Below are 13846 nucleotides of genomic sequence, written 5' to 3' on the forward strand. Positions count from 1 at the left end.
GTATGCACTTTCATGGAAGTTAACCCTATTAAACACTGTGGAACTTAATTCCGAGTACACGGGCAAAGGACTGTGCTGCTAGGTTCTGGTTTCAGGAATCACTAAGGGAAAGAAGTTGTGAGCCAGTCCCAAGAATACCTCTGACCAACACAGAAGTCATTCAAGTGCGATACACTCTGCTGATCAGAGAGAAAACAAAACCACTTCCCCACCTAAGAAAGAGTTCAAGCCTGTGACTGAGCACTAGGCCAAGAGGTACCTTCCAAGCAATGGTTCTCTCAGTCAGTAGTGGTAGAGCTACTGTGCCTATCCATCAAGGATAATGTCCTTCCCCTCCACAGGCTAGTGTCTTTTGTTTAGTGAGTACTTCAGAACAGGGAACCATCTTTTCATTACTCCGCTGTATAAACTGTTTTGTGAACTTTTTTCAAATAAAAATCAATATATAAATATATAATTTTAGCAGGTCTGCCTCTAGTATTGCACTTAAAACTAGAAATGTCTGAGAATTCCCACATGTTGAGTTCCAATTAAAATGCCTTAATTACAACACTAGCTAGATCTAGTGGGAGAGTTTCCACAATTGGAAAGTAGTGCAGGTGGTCCCACATTAATTCAGCAGTCAACAGCAATGTCTTCCTAAAATCATTTTTGTCCCGCCAGCCCCCCAATTGTCCAAAGAATTGCTTGTCAATGTTAAGTACAGGAAGAGAGAAAAAATAGCAGGAAGCCAGAGGTATTCTTTACTGAAAGAACTGGAGGGTACACCAAAAGTACAGAAGTGAGCTAATCTGAGCAGAAAGTTATACTTGAGTAGTTTCAGTAATAGCTAAATAAGAGGTAATGTGACAGTCATGAACAATAGGGCAAACAAAAGGTAAGGTTGAGTTCTGTCAACTTAGAATCACAAAACACACACACACACACAACATCCATACCATTTCTGCAGAAAATTCAAAAGAGGATAATTCCATCTGGGATTTATATATCCTTTGGGATTCCTGTGATGGATACCACATTTCTCAAGGACATTTTCCCTGGCTTAAAGCCAAGCAACTTCCAGAACAGGGGAAGTCTATACTATGGGGCAAGGATGAGTGCTTCTGCTGTTCAACAACTAAGGGTTCAGTTGCTCCCTGTTTGCACATTCTTTTCAAGGCCTACTTACTTGATTCAAGTGAATGATTTATAAAAGGGCAAAATGAAGATTTCCAAGTGTTAAAGGAGGCTGCTCTGTTCTTATTTCTCATAAGTTGTGCAATTCACTATTTCCTTACCCCTACAAAAATGACCTCAAAACACTGGAAACTTATCCAAAGAGGAATAATCTGCATTTGACTTGTATGCCACACTATTATCTGTTTATGTGGGTACAATTCAGCCCAAATTAAGCGCATGTGATTAACCTCTTCCTACTGTAATTAACAGAGCTAAAAGTACTTGGCTTTTTCTGAATCGTGTCCTATGTACACAATTAAACCAATGAAATACTTTTTAAATATCTTGACTCCATAACAAGGATAATATACACTAAAGATCTAAAACAGTCATTCTCTGATTTATTGTCTCAAATACATGCTAGATACTAGTACAAAATAATACATTTAGGTTGCAATCATATACACTTACCTGGGAGTAAGTCCCATTTAATTCAGTGGTGCTTACTTCTGAGCAGACAAGCCTAGTATGTGCTGTAAATTTCTTGAATCCAAAGAACCATAACAATCCAGTTTTGCACTGCTAAGAATTATTTGATGAACTGCATATTCTTAACATTATTATTTTCAGTAATAACCCAATGCAAATATTTTCTCCTACCTAACATTTATTCCTAAACTGAGGTTTACATAAATTCTGTTCACAGAAAAGAATTATTCTCTCTTAACATCACAGCATAAGCAGCCAATCATCTCTGTCTGAGTCCAAGTGTTAATTTCACCCTGGAATTAATGTTACATTACTCTGATAAGGCTCCCATTATTAGAATTTACAAGCACTTTTTTTTTTAGATTTAGCACTTTAGACTGCTGGAACAGTGTCAATCTTGCAATTACATTTCATGTGCTTATTGCCCCCAATTCTTCAGGGTTGTTTCTAATCGAAGCTCCAGAAGCAGAGCAAGAGCAAAGAAACAAAACATGCTGCCCCAATCAATCCCATGCTCTTTTACAAATACATAACATTCTTTACCACCTACTTCCCCAACTAATTTAATGTTTGTACAGAGAAAATTATGCCATGCAAAAAGGTCACAAAAATGAGCACGCAACCTTTACTTAACTAAAACAAAATTTAAAACTCCTTCAAGTGCTTTTAAACTGGATGGGGCATGGAAGAGTAGAAAATATGTTGTTCATCATCGGTTATGTCACTGCTGCTGTCTAATAGATGCTCATGACAGTTGCACATCATTTAAACACTTCAGCTCAATAGTGCTGGCCTGAGATACTACAAATATTTCCTAGTAGTCATCATGCAACAGCAAAACTAAATATAGTGGGACTTACTTCTGAGTAAATATGCCTAGGATTGAAGTGTAAGTCTCTATACTGAATCAGTGCCCTCTACCAGATACACAGAAAGCCCAATCCTATTCATGTCTACTCAGAAATAAGTTCAACTGTGTTCAATGGAAACTACTCCCAGGTAAGTATGACTAGAATTACACCCTTAACAGAATCTTTTCTGTGTAAATGAGTCAAGCTCATTTTTTTCAAACATGAATACTTACACTCTGCCTTTATGTGAAATTTATTAACATTTTTGCATATGATTAATATTCCTAAGTAACCACAGAATGCTTGATACACAAACAACAAAGCTGTCCATTAAGCAGTGTTCTGTAACACATTATAAAATTAGTAAAAGTCAAGTTCTTAAAAAATTATTCAAAGTATCTCTATTTAGTTGCAAATTAACATGGTTTAGTGATCAGATCTGCACCATTGTTTAGGAAATACATGAAGTAGTATCAATGGAAAAGATTGATCTAGCTGCTTCCACCAATGATTTAAACTGGCCAATTCTTCTTACTGATTTAAATTTTGCCATTTGCCAGTATCCCTTTCCTGAGGAAACCCCCTCCCATTACAGCACTCTGGGTATAACGAGGCTGATCTAAGAAGCAGCCTACCATTCTCCATCCTGACCAGAGTTCTAGGTTACATATCACATATAGCATATAGCATCTCCTTCTCAAATGTATACTAGAGTCCAATAAGTCTTTTCATTTGATTTGACTAAAAGCAACCTGCAGAGTACTTGAATCCAAAACTCAATTGGCCTCCCATCTCTGATGCCTTTCTCAGACTTGCATGCTACACAGAGAAGGCTGGAGTGTGTATATCCTTGTATGAGTGAAAGAAGAAAAGATGTCAAGATACGTTAGTCAAGATACTTGAGGAGGGAGAAAAATGGAGAGGAACTCAGCATGAGAGGTGGTAGGTAGACAGACTCCTGCTGGGTGAAAAGGCTGAAATGTGATCATTGTTGCTTCATGTTGCTGGAGACACCAGGATTGACTTCACATATGTTTTATGTGTAGATTTGATGTGATCTCAGGGTGGGAAGAAGCTCACATTCATGAAGGTGGATGTGGTGCTTCTCAGTGTTGCACTGGAGACTGACTTAAACAATGGTTCCCAAACCCATGGGTAGCAACCCACCAGCCTGGGAAGCACTGGTCAATGCCCCTTTAAGGGGCAGGGAGAAGGGGAAGGCAGCAATGCAATCTTTGGGATCACGCTCCTGCCAGGAACGGGAGGAGCATTTTCTACTTACCAGTCCTGGGGTGATCTGGGGAAGCCCTCTGCGGGGCTCCCTTCGCCTGCAAAAATGTGTAAAAAAAAAAAGAGAGAGAGAAAATAGGCACTTCGGATGTTGAAATGAATCTGGAAGTGCCTGTTTTTTCCTTTTTTTTTTTTAAAACACTTTTGCAGGCACTGGGAGCCCTGCAGAGGACTCCCTGCAAACCCCCCCCCCCACTCCTAAGGACTGCAGCGCTAGCTGCAGGTAAGCAGAAAACCCCACTCCTGTCCCCAGCAGCATCGCAATCCTGGGGACAGCATTGCTAACTTTCCTCTCCCCTGCAACAACTTACAGTGCTCCCAACTCCCTTGTAGGAATTTGTGAAGCACTGATTTCAATCAATCAGTATGGCAATCACTCAACCCTGCAACATAAACATCCTCATAAAGCAGGGTTTTTCAAACAGGGGTGTCATGTCACTAGGGGGCTGCAGGGGCTTGGCTGGATTTACCAGAGAATCCTGCAGCCTCCTGGGGGTGTAGGGACCCCTTCGTGAGGGTATGCAGGGCTCATCAGGCTTCTAAAAGTGAAAGTGGAGCAATCGTGCTCCACTTCCAGTTTTGTGGAAGTGGAGCGCAATTGCTCCTTTCACTTTTGAGGACATGGGGAGCACTGCAGACACTTGCGCAGGGCTCCCCGCAATCCCAGGAGGCTGCAAAAGGCTCTGTTAAGTCCAGCCGCATCCCTGCAGCCCCCTTAGCGACACGATCATGGAGATCACATCACTGTCTCCCCCATCCCACCCCAACCCTGCAAGGACTTAGAGGAGAGTTTGAGAACCATTGTCATAAAGGATAAGAATGTTTATCCTGTGTTATCAAAAAACCAATGGTGTGCCCTGAAAATTTTAGTGCTTTGTCAGAGTGCTGTGGGGAAAAAGGTTGAAAATCAATAGGCTACAGCCCTTTCCACAATGTCAGGGACATTTTTTGCAATGCCACACATTTAATGACATAAATAGCTTTGGGTTGTTTCTATGTTGCCACTGAAGTTTCTTCATACACAGAAACTCTCAGCTGGCTGCCATGTGTGAACTTTCCTTCAGTGATGTACTCCTAAATTTAGCTAAAGAATTCCACTGAAAAATGGTTGTTGCCAACATTACTTAATAGGGCTGACTTTTCCAAGAAATTAAGCTATTTACAGTACTCTAGACCAGTGCTTCCCAAGCTTCTACAAGGGAGTTGGGAGCACTGTAAGTTGTTGCAGGGAAGGGGGGAGAGAGCAATGTGATCCCCAGGAACGCGCTGCTGCCAGGGACAGGAAGGGAGTTTTCATCTTACTTGCAGCCATCGCTGCAGTCCCGGGAGGTCCAGGCCTGCAAAAGTGTAAAAAAAAAAAAAAGAAAAGAAGAAACAGGTACTTCTTGTTTCATCCCAAAAACCAGAAGTGCTGCTTTTTTTTTTTTTAAAGACATTTGCAGGCATGTGGAGCCCTGAGGAGGGCTCCCTGCACGCCCCCACCCACCCCCAACCCCTCAGGACTGCAGCACTGGCTTTAAATAAGTGGAAAACCCCTCTCCCATCCCTGGCAGCAGCACAATCCTGGGGATCTTCCCCTCTCCACTGTTGGGAACCACTCCACTGTTGGGAACCACTGTTCTAGACCTTAATAAGAAAAGCAATAAGTGCAGTATATGATTTTCTAAGTCACATGCTACTCTACATTTAATTTAAAAATACAGGAGAAATGTTTTGCTGATGCTCTGACCATCTGTTCTTGTCTACTTTCACTACCAAGTCTGAAGAATCTGTTTTACACTATTCAGTTAAATCAAACAGCAAGAGAGAGGGTCAAACACTCTAGAACAGGGGTCTTCAAACTTTTCAGCCAGAGGGCTGCATCAAATATCTGGCATAGTGTGGAGGGCCGGAAAAAAATTTTAAATATAAAATTTAAATAAATAAATTAGAGATGGAACTTAGATGAGTGAATAAATGAATGAATGAGCTCATTCATTCAACCCTCCTGGCCCTCAGAACACCCTCCAGACACAATCAGAGCACAGTTCTGGTCATGTTCCGTGGAGTGGGCCAGAGGCTTTCAGGGACAAGAGGTTGACCGCGGGCCGGAAAGAGGCTTGCTGTGGGCCGCATCTGGCCCCTGGGCCGGGGTTTGGAGACCCCTGCTCTAGAACAACTGCAGTAAAATAGCTAAGGATGACACTTGTTTATTATTTGTGCTTTACCAACTTACATTGGCAGAAAATGCATGCAATCTTGCATTGCTGTTAAACCTACAAACTTGCATTTTATGTCATTCAGAGATTTTATGTCATTCAGAGAATCAAGAAGTGTGTAATGAGAGATGCCATATCATAGGTAGAGATGACTGTTTCCAGTGAGTACGACAGAATTACAGCCTAACTGAACAAAACGAGCTTACTTCTAAGCAAATATAGTAACACCATTTTCAAACACCTCTACTCATAGGATAGCTCAGTTCTTCAGAAAGAAGAATGCTAACCTATAAATATTTAGGTGATACTGGAAACATCAAAAATTATAGTAAGCACCTAGCATATTCTATACAGAACTAAAACTTACACTATAGACAACATAAAGAGATAAGAGAAAAAACTGGAGGAGACCATCAAATTAGTAACAAGGTTAATACATATAAGCAAAAAGCATACAGACATCTTGATTTTGTTAATCTCAGAAAAACAACATTTCTCTATATCAAACAGGCCACAAAGCTTAGGAAGCTACATCAAACCAAAGGCACACTGAAAGTCTAAAGGCAAAGGGTAGCTGTACCTGCAGAACAACAGGACCAGCTGACCCTACTGGGCTGCCTCAGTAGCCTCAGGCAGCCCAGTAGCACTCCTGCACTTTTAATGCCACCACTGCTCCCCAACCCCTTGCCTGGCTCCTGCACCCCTTATCTGGCTCCTTCCTCATTGAATCAAAGCAGGAAATAGAGCATACTGGGATCACTCTCAGTACACTTGGCATTTACAGGTTGAGACTAATTATTCGCATGGGTTCTGTTCCAAGCACTTACATGGATTAAAAAAATGCACTACAGCAAATCAATTTGAAAAACAAAGTTTCTTTGCTCCAGTGATTGAAAAACAGCCATGCTGAACTTTTGACTCTAAGATAAGAGTCATTAAGAAGACAATCGATCAGCACTTCACTCAGCCCCTCCCTTCACCAATGCAAAATGATCACCTTTCTTTCAGGTGCTGGGGGGAGGGAGGGGTATGCAGGAGAGAGGAGGACTGATGGATTGTTAGCCTGCTGCCCTCTCTCTCTCTCTCATTAAGGAGGCTGTTGTTAAAGGACTGTTCAGTTTTTAAAACTGATTTTTAAAGGGATGCATTTTTCCTCTTCTCCAGGGATCAGCACATTCCTTCTCACTTGCAGTGGCCATTCATGTTGAGTCAAATCCGTGTATAAAAAATCCATGTATAAATAGGTTGGACCTGTACTGCTTTGTTTAAAGAGCCTGTGTGGAGGAAAAAGCAATCTTTCCCCTTCCTCCAACAGGCTCTTGAATCAAAGCTGGAGATGGAGACTGCACTCAGCATTTCTGATTTAGCTTCAAGAGCCTGCATGGAGGAAGGAGTCAGGTAAGCAAGGCATGACACATGCATTTCAAGCCTCTGAGCACAACAAACTGGCCCTTTGCCTTCTCACATTGCTCCTTCCTCCACCTGCCTCCTTTAAAAAGCCTGGTGGAGGAAGGAGCAAGGTGAGGGAGCCAGATCACTGTGATCTGAGACTTGGGATGCAGCGATCTCACTCCTTCCTCCACAGAGGCTCCTTACAGCCTTCATCCCAGTACATCCCAGTTCACCTCTCATTTCCTGCTTTGATTAAAGAGACATGCAGAGGAAGGAGTCTATAAGGAGGCTGGCTCATTCCAAAGAGGCAGAGGAAGTAGCAGGTATCTGCTTACCATCCCCTCTGCTCCAGCCCAAATTCAACACCCAATGAAAATGAGTTCATTTGCCTCATGGATGAGGTGGCCCTGTACTACAAAGTCAACAGTATGGGTTGATGAGAGATAGCTAAATCCCCTTCAAGTTCTCTGCCACATTTGTACAACATCACTTAACAGTTATTCATATGACCAGTTTTTACTTCAACAGAACCTTGTTGATTCAAAACACCCAGATCATGCAGTAATTAATTCAAAGCACCTTAATCTAATATTGTTCAAGCACAATGCATCTACTAAAGCAGAGATTCTTAAGGACAGGCTTAAAGGGGTCCATGAACTGGGAACAAAAAAAACCGTGTATGTGTTTATGTGCATTTTTATGGGGAGGAGTTCCATAGCCTCCAGCAGATTCTCAAAGGGCTCCATGACCCAAAAAGGATTAAGAACCATTTATCTAAGGGTTCATGGTAGCTTAGAACTGAAAAGAGTTGCTTCAATAAATCCATGTTCAGCTTTAAAGCTAATGCTTCATATTTGAAAACTTCAGCATGTGCCTTAAGGACAACAAAACCATGTGCAATGATGTGAAACATTGAAAAAAAATTTTTTTTTAAGTTATAGGTAAATCTTTAGTTTACTCCACATTTGAAGGGCAAGGAGGAGATTAAAAGAGGGAGAAAGATCGCAGGGAAGGTGGAAAATTATGCAGGTTTCATTTCCTCAGAAGATAACTGGAGAAGAACATTTCAGCAGATCAGCCTTTGTAGTCAATGGGAAAAAGGATTAAATGCATGATGCCCCAGGGATCAGTAATGGGCAAAACAGCAAAGGGCAAAGTAACAAAGACTGTGCACAATATGTAGACCCTTTTGCTAGCGTGATGCATGCAATCGCTTCTAGAACAAAGAATAATCTTGCAGTTTAAGTTCCAAAATATAAAATATGTTAGTGCGTCCATCTTGCTTACATGAAACATCCCCTTGTACTGTGGAATTAAAGTTTTGAAATGCCTCCACCCACATATGTTTGATAATTTTTATCTTGAAATACAACAGCCATGTGGTAAGCCACTCACCCTGGATGACTAACAATATCTTCAAGATGGGTCACTTTACCAGATCAGCTGCATAAGTCACCTTGAAACATAGGAGGTATGCATGAACAGGAAACCTGATTTTTTTGTTTCATTTATCTGCAAAGCTAGAAGGCAGTGACTAATGTAGAATATAAAAGCCCAGAAATTATTGAAAAGGTTAAAAATCCAGAGGAGAAATATGCAAAAAAGATCAGCAACTTTGGAATCTAATGTAGTTCTTGGTTCACAAACTTCACAGTATGTGCTGATCAGCAACTAAAGCAGGCCTGCACAACTTGCAGTCCAACAGAAATGTACTGTGGCCTACCACGGTGCATGGCAATGCCAAGCAGCATTTCCACAGTTCCAGGAAAAAGGAAGAGCCAAAGCTTATTGAGGCCTGGTGGACTACCATACACAACAGGTAGGTTGTGTGTAACTTGATGGATCACCAGTTCCATAGGCCTTAACTATGGTTCAAAATGCTGCTCCAGATTGTCAGTACTGTACAGATCTGGGGTAAGTTAGAGCACTACCTCTTACCTCACTCACTCAAGCACTCTATCCATTTGAGCTAATTCTCCTTGCTGCTGCTATGTTTTCTCCCAACTTATACAGGATTCTTCAGCAGTGTTTATGAAATTGCCTTTCTGCAGTACAGTGGTTCTCAAAACTCTTGTGTAAAGTCTGAGCCGCTCTAAGTGTTTGCGGGGGTGGGGGGATGGTGACAATACAATTGGAATGATTGTGCCATCAGCAGGGATGTAGCGGCTTAGTTTTTACTCATCTGTCTGCTCTGACATCCAGAGGGTGCAGGGAGCACCGCAGAGCCCTCTGCAGGGCTCCCCGCACCTCAAAACGTTGAAGAAATGTGATTGCTACCCACTTCTGGTTTCGCAATTGCAACCCCAACTGGGTTGCAATCAGATTTCTTCAACGTTCTGAGACATGGGGAGCCCTGCAGGGCTTCTCACACCCTCTGGACGCCAACACACACAGGGGTGAATAAAAACCAAGCCCCTGGATCCCTGCTAGTGGCGTGATAGTTTTGATCACATCATCACCATCACCTCACCCCGCCCCGCCCCTCAAGGGGACAAAGGCAGAGCTTCTCAGGTTGGGGTATCATGACACTCCAGTTTGAGAACCTCTGTGGTAGTGATTCACTGAAGCATTCCTTCATAGAATGAATTGTTTCTCCAATCTTAAGTTATGCAAAACAAAGCAAGAAAAAAAATGGGAAGAGAGGAAGAAAGTCCTTCTGTCACCTCACAAGGAAAAAGAGGAAGTCAGGTCTACATTTCCCATGATGCTTTTGAGCACACCTGCATCATCATCAGCCAGTCAAGAGCATGGATAAGAAATTCACCCAGTCCAGCACACTGCCTCTTAACTGCTAAGTAAACACTCTATCAGTTTAAAACTTTTAGAAACACCTAATACATTGCAAGATTGTTATGAAAAGGTATGGATTATCACTTAACTATTGGGGGCTGTTGGCACAACCATAGGGAATGCTTAATTAGCTGATAGAAATAGGACGTGAATGTGACCTCTCAATTCTATGTAATTATTTCCAAAAAACTAAGTACAGTTATCAAAGGAAAGAATATCTGATGACTTCATGAACAAAGAACTGTGTAGAATACATTCATCTAGATGTGTCTAAGGACTCTTTCATGTAATGGTAAAATGTGAAAGTTGTGATCCAAAGGACGTTAATCACCAAATATGTGAAATCAATGCAATTTCACTAATCACACCTAACATACCACTTAATTTCAGCTGAATGTATGAGCAAACATTTGTCTCCAAGTTTGATCCAGAGTAACTGGCCTGCCTCACCCCAGCAGTGTCTTTATAATGGCTGTCTGCTAGTGTTCTTTTGCATCTTTTAGAATGTGAGCCCTTTTGGGACAGGGAGCCTTTAGTTATTTGATTTTTCTCTGTAAACCACTTGGTGAACTTTCTGTTGAAAAGCAGTATATAAATACTGTTGTTAATAATAATAATAATAATAATAATAATAATAATAATAATAATAATAATAATAATAATAAAAAGCAGCATTCACACAGTTTACTTTCTGGAGGTCAAGTTCAATTTTTTTCTTTAGTGTTTCAGTCACACATTCCTCTTGGTTCATGAGTTTCAGATATTCCTTTTCCTAATAACTACTGTACAATGCTTATTCAAGATGCAAGCAGGGCCACATGAAATGGACTTAAATGCTTAAGTCAGGCTAAACTCAATGTGCACTCAGTAAATACGTTCTTAAATACGCTCACTGTTTTTATTTTCTTCCTTACCAAACTTTGCCTAATTCTTACTGTTTTACAGCACAGTACAGCAGCTCCTTAGGTAAAAATAGTTCATATGTCACAACAGATCATATTATTTCAATTTCAATTTTCCTATACAGCTATTCCAAACACACACAAACCTTGTAACATGCAAATTCAGCTACTTTAATTCTAGATTATCATTTTGCCTCCAAAGCAGTCAAAGCTGACCATTAGTCAGAGGAAGAACTGAAATCCCACTAAGCATGTGAATAGATGATGAGCCATTTCAAAGTTTCCACTCTGCAAATGTATGCATTCATAGTATGCATAGGCAAAGACTATGTATGCATAGGCAAAGACTTTGCTGGCATTGAGACAAACACCTGAGCCAAACCCTTTCACGCAGCAGGAGGTTTGGATTACCCACTGCTGTTTGCTGCTCTCTGTGAAAAGATAACAAGAAGCAGACTTCCACCACTGTATTCAGCAAGTCTTATGCCTAGGTTAGTGTTTATGTATTTGCCTGGAAGTAAGTGCCACTAAATTCAATGGGATTTACTTCCAAGTAGACAAGCACTTGATCACACTGTTAATTCATCTGTGGCTATCACAATATGCTACTCACAGTGCCACAAACTTTTTGCAGGTTGACAGGAGCTGCCACTAGATTCCATACTGTGTGATCAAGTAAGTTTACTATTCAAATGCTGCAATCTCTTCACTAATGTCCCAACAGCCCTGCCATATCATCTCCTAAGGGTTAAATCAGCACATGATGCACATGGGGATTTTGTACTCCCAACAGAATGATTCCAGTGATAGAAATGTAACCGCTTCAATACAACCACCATGGATTCTGTCTCTATTTCCTCTCAGTGTATCAGCAACACCTAAAGCACGGAAGGCACAACCGATGTGTGCAGTAGGGTCCCTCTAGCTGTGTGTCATCACTCCCAGCTACACGTACACATAAACAGTGCGCAGCAGCAGCGTACCCCCTGTGCATCATTGGTGTCCAGTCCCCTAACTATACAAACAGTTGCATTCCTTTTATTGATTTCATGCTGGACATTTTGCCCCATCTTTCAGCCTCCGAAGAGGCCCCCTAGTAGCTTCCCCCCCCCTTCCGGGCTTTCCGCTGTCCCCAGTCCAAGCCAGCCAGACCTGCACTGCACCCCACACGAACCCACAAAAGCTCTGCAAAGCAAACCAGTGCTTTCCTATGTGTACACAGTGGCACAACCACACACCCTCTTCCCCAGTGCATCAGGATCCAGATTACACAAATTCCATCCTCCCACCACTGAGCACACACCCTCCTCTGAGCCTCAAGGGTGTGCAAGCGCTCCTTCCCCCCACCAAGCACACACACATACACACCCCACAGCAGGCAGACACGTAAACAGAGGCTTATCCTCTCCTGACACGAGGCGCAGGGAGCCTCTGCTGCTCCACCAGCCTCACAGCCCCCTTGACAGGGAGGTGGGTCAGAGCCCCCTCGCTGCCCGACACACGCTGAGTTTAGTCAACCAGTCCCTTTCCCCCCACCCCACACACACACTGGACTTTCCTCTGCCGCCCCACACGCTGCCCCGCAGACACAGCACGCGCCCAGCCCGACCGTTGCCCGAGTCCGCAGGCAGGCAGGCAGGCAGGCAGACACCCCCCCTCAGAATCCGTGGGGCAGCTGTGCCCCCTCCTGAGGGGGGGCCACCGACGGCACCCCCGACCCAGCCGGCTGCCTCCCTCACCTCTGAGCACCGCGATGGGCGGGCGCGGGACCGACTGGACTCCCTTCCTCCTCCTCGTCCACGCTCTTCATTCTCCTCAGGCGGTTGATGCCCAAGTCTGCGAGGAGCAACAACCGCGCAGGCAGTCCCCGCCTCACACAATGCGAGGCTCGCGCCGCGAACCTCCCCCCTCACTTGCTGCCACTGCGCAGGCGCGCTCCAAAGGGTCACGGGAAATGTAGTCCTAGCTGTCCCAGTCTCCTAATAGAACGTTGGGGTTCTAACAGAAAGTTGGGGTAATAGAAGGGCTGCAGTCTTGTTTTTCTCTTCCCACTCCACTTCCAGGGCTGGAGAGATGGTTGGTTCCACCCTGGAGCGGACCAGGGAGATGCTGCAGGCTGCAATGCAGCACCACTGCTGGAGACTCTTATGTAAAGAATTGGAAGAAGAATTTGACCAGGAAGGGGAATTAGCTCAAATGGTAGAGCGCTCGCTTAGCATGCGAGAGGTAGCGGGATCGATGCCCGCATTCTCCAAATACCCTTTTTTGCATTCTCCTGCTTCTCCTTTCCATTCTCTCCAACTTTCAGAAGCTGTTTTCTGTAGGCACACAAGTGATTTTAGCTTTAAAAAGAAAAAGCCAGGAAGAAAGAATTTGCAACTGGTTTTGAAAAATTAAAAATGCTGTGATGAAAATTCCTGGAAAAAATGCTGCAAATTTGAAAATCTGTTTGCTGCCTTAAAAATTTAAATAAATAATTTCTAGACATCTGTATTTTTTCCATAAGTGCCTGTATAAGAACCGCCACCACACCAGATTTCATCTTCACTGAGGCTGCAATCTTATCCATACTTACCTGGGAGTAAGTCCAATTGACTATAATGGGGCTTACTTCTATGTAGACATGCATAGGATTGGGCTCTAAGTGCATATGTGTTACATGAATGCTGCTTCATAACCTCTTCATAGGGGTTCAGAAAGCTAAGGGTCAGCTGCCAGGAGGGTGGAGGAAAGAGCTTGTTATTACTTACACCTATGTTGGACTCTTGAGACTGAC

General features: G+C 42.9%; 1 protein-coding gene and 1 non-coding gene across 3 annotated transcripts in view; one reads left to right on the forward strand and one right to left on the reverse strand.

The window, feature by feature from the left end:
• The window catches only part of LOC136635906 (USP6 N-terminal-like protein), a 151124-nt gene extending 138192 nt beyond the window's left edge, over window positions 1-12932 (reverse strand). For both annotated transcript variants that reach the window (XM_066610995.1, XM_066610990.1), the window contains exon 1: window positions 12810-12932. The gene's annotated coding sequence lies outside the window, so the exon portion shown is untranslated. The remainder of the gene's footprint in view (window positions 1-12809) is intronic.
• Window positions 12933-13251: 319 nt separating this feature from the next.
• Window positions 13252-13324, forward strand: TRNAA-AGC (transfer RNA alanine (anticodon AGC)). The gene has a single exon. It is a non-coding gene; the product is annotated as a tRNA-Ala (tRNA).
• The last annotated feature ends 522 nt before the right edge of the window (window positions 13325-13846 follow it).

The sequence above is a fragment of the Tiliqua scincoides genome, chromosome 1 (genome assembly GCF_035046505.1).
Source record: "Tiliqua scincoides isolate rTilSci1 chromosome 1, rTilSci1.hap2, whole genome shotgun sequence".
Lineage (NCBI taxonomy): Eukaryota > Metazoa > Chordata > Lepidosauria > Squamata > Scincidae > Tiliqua > Tiliqua scincoides.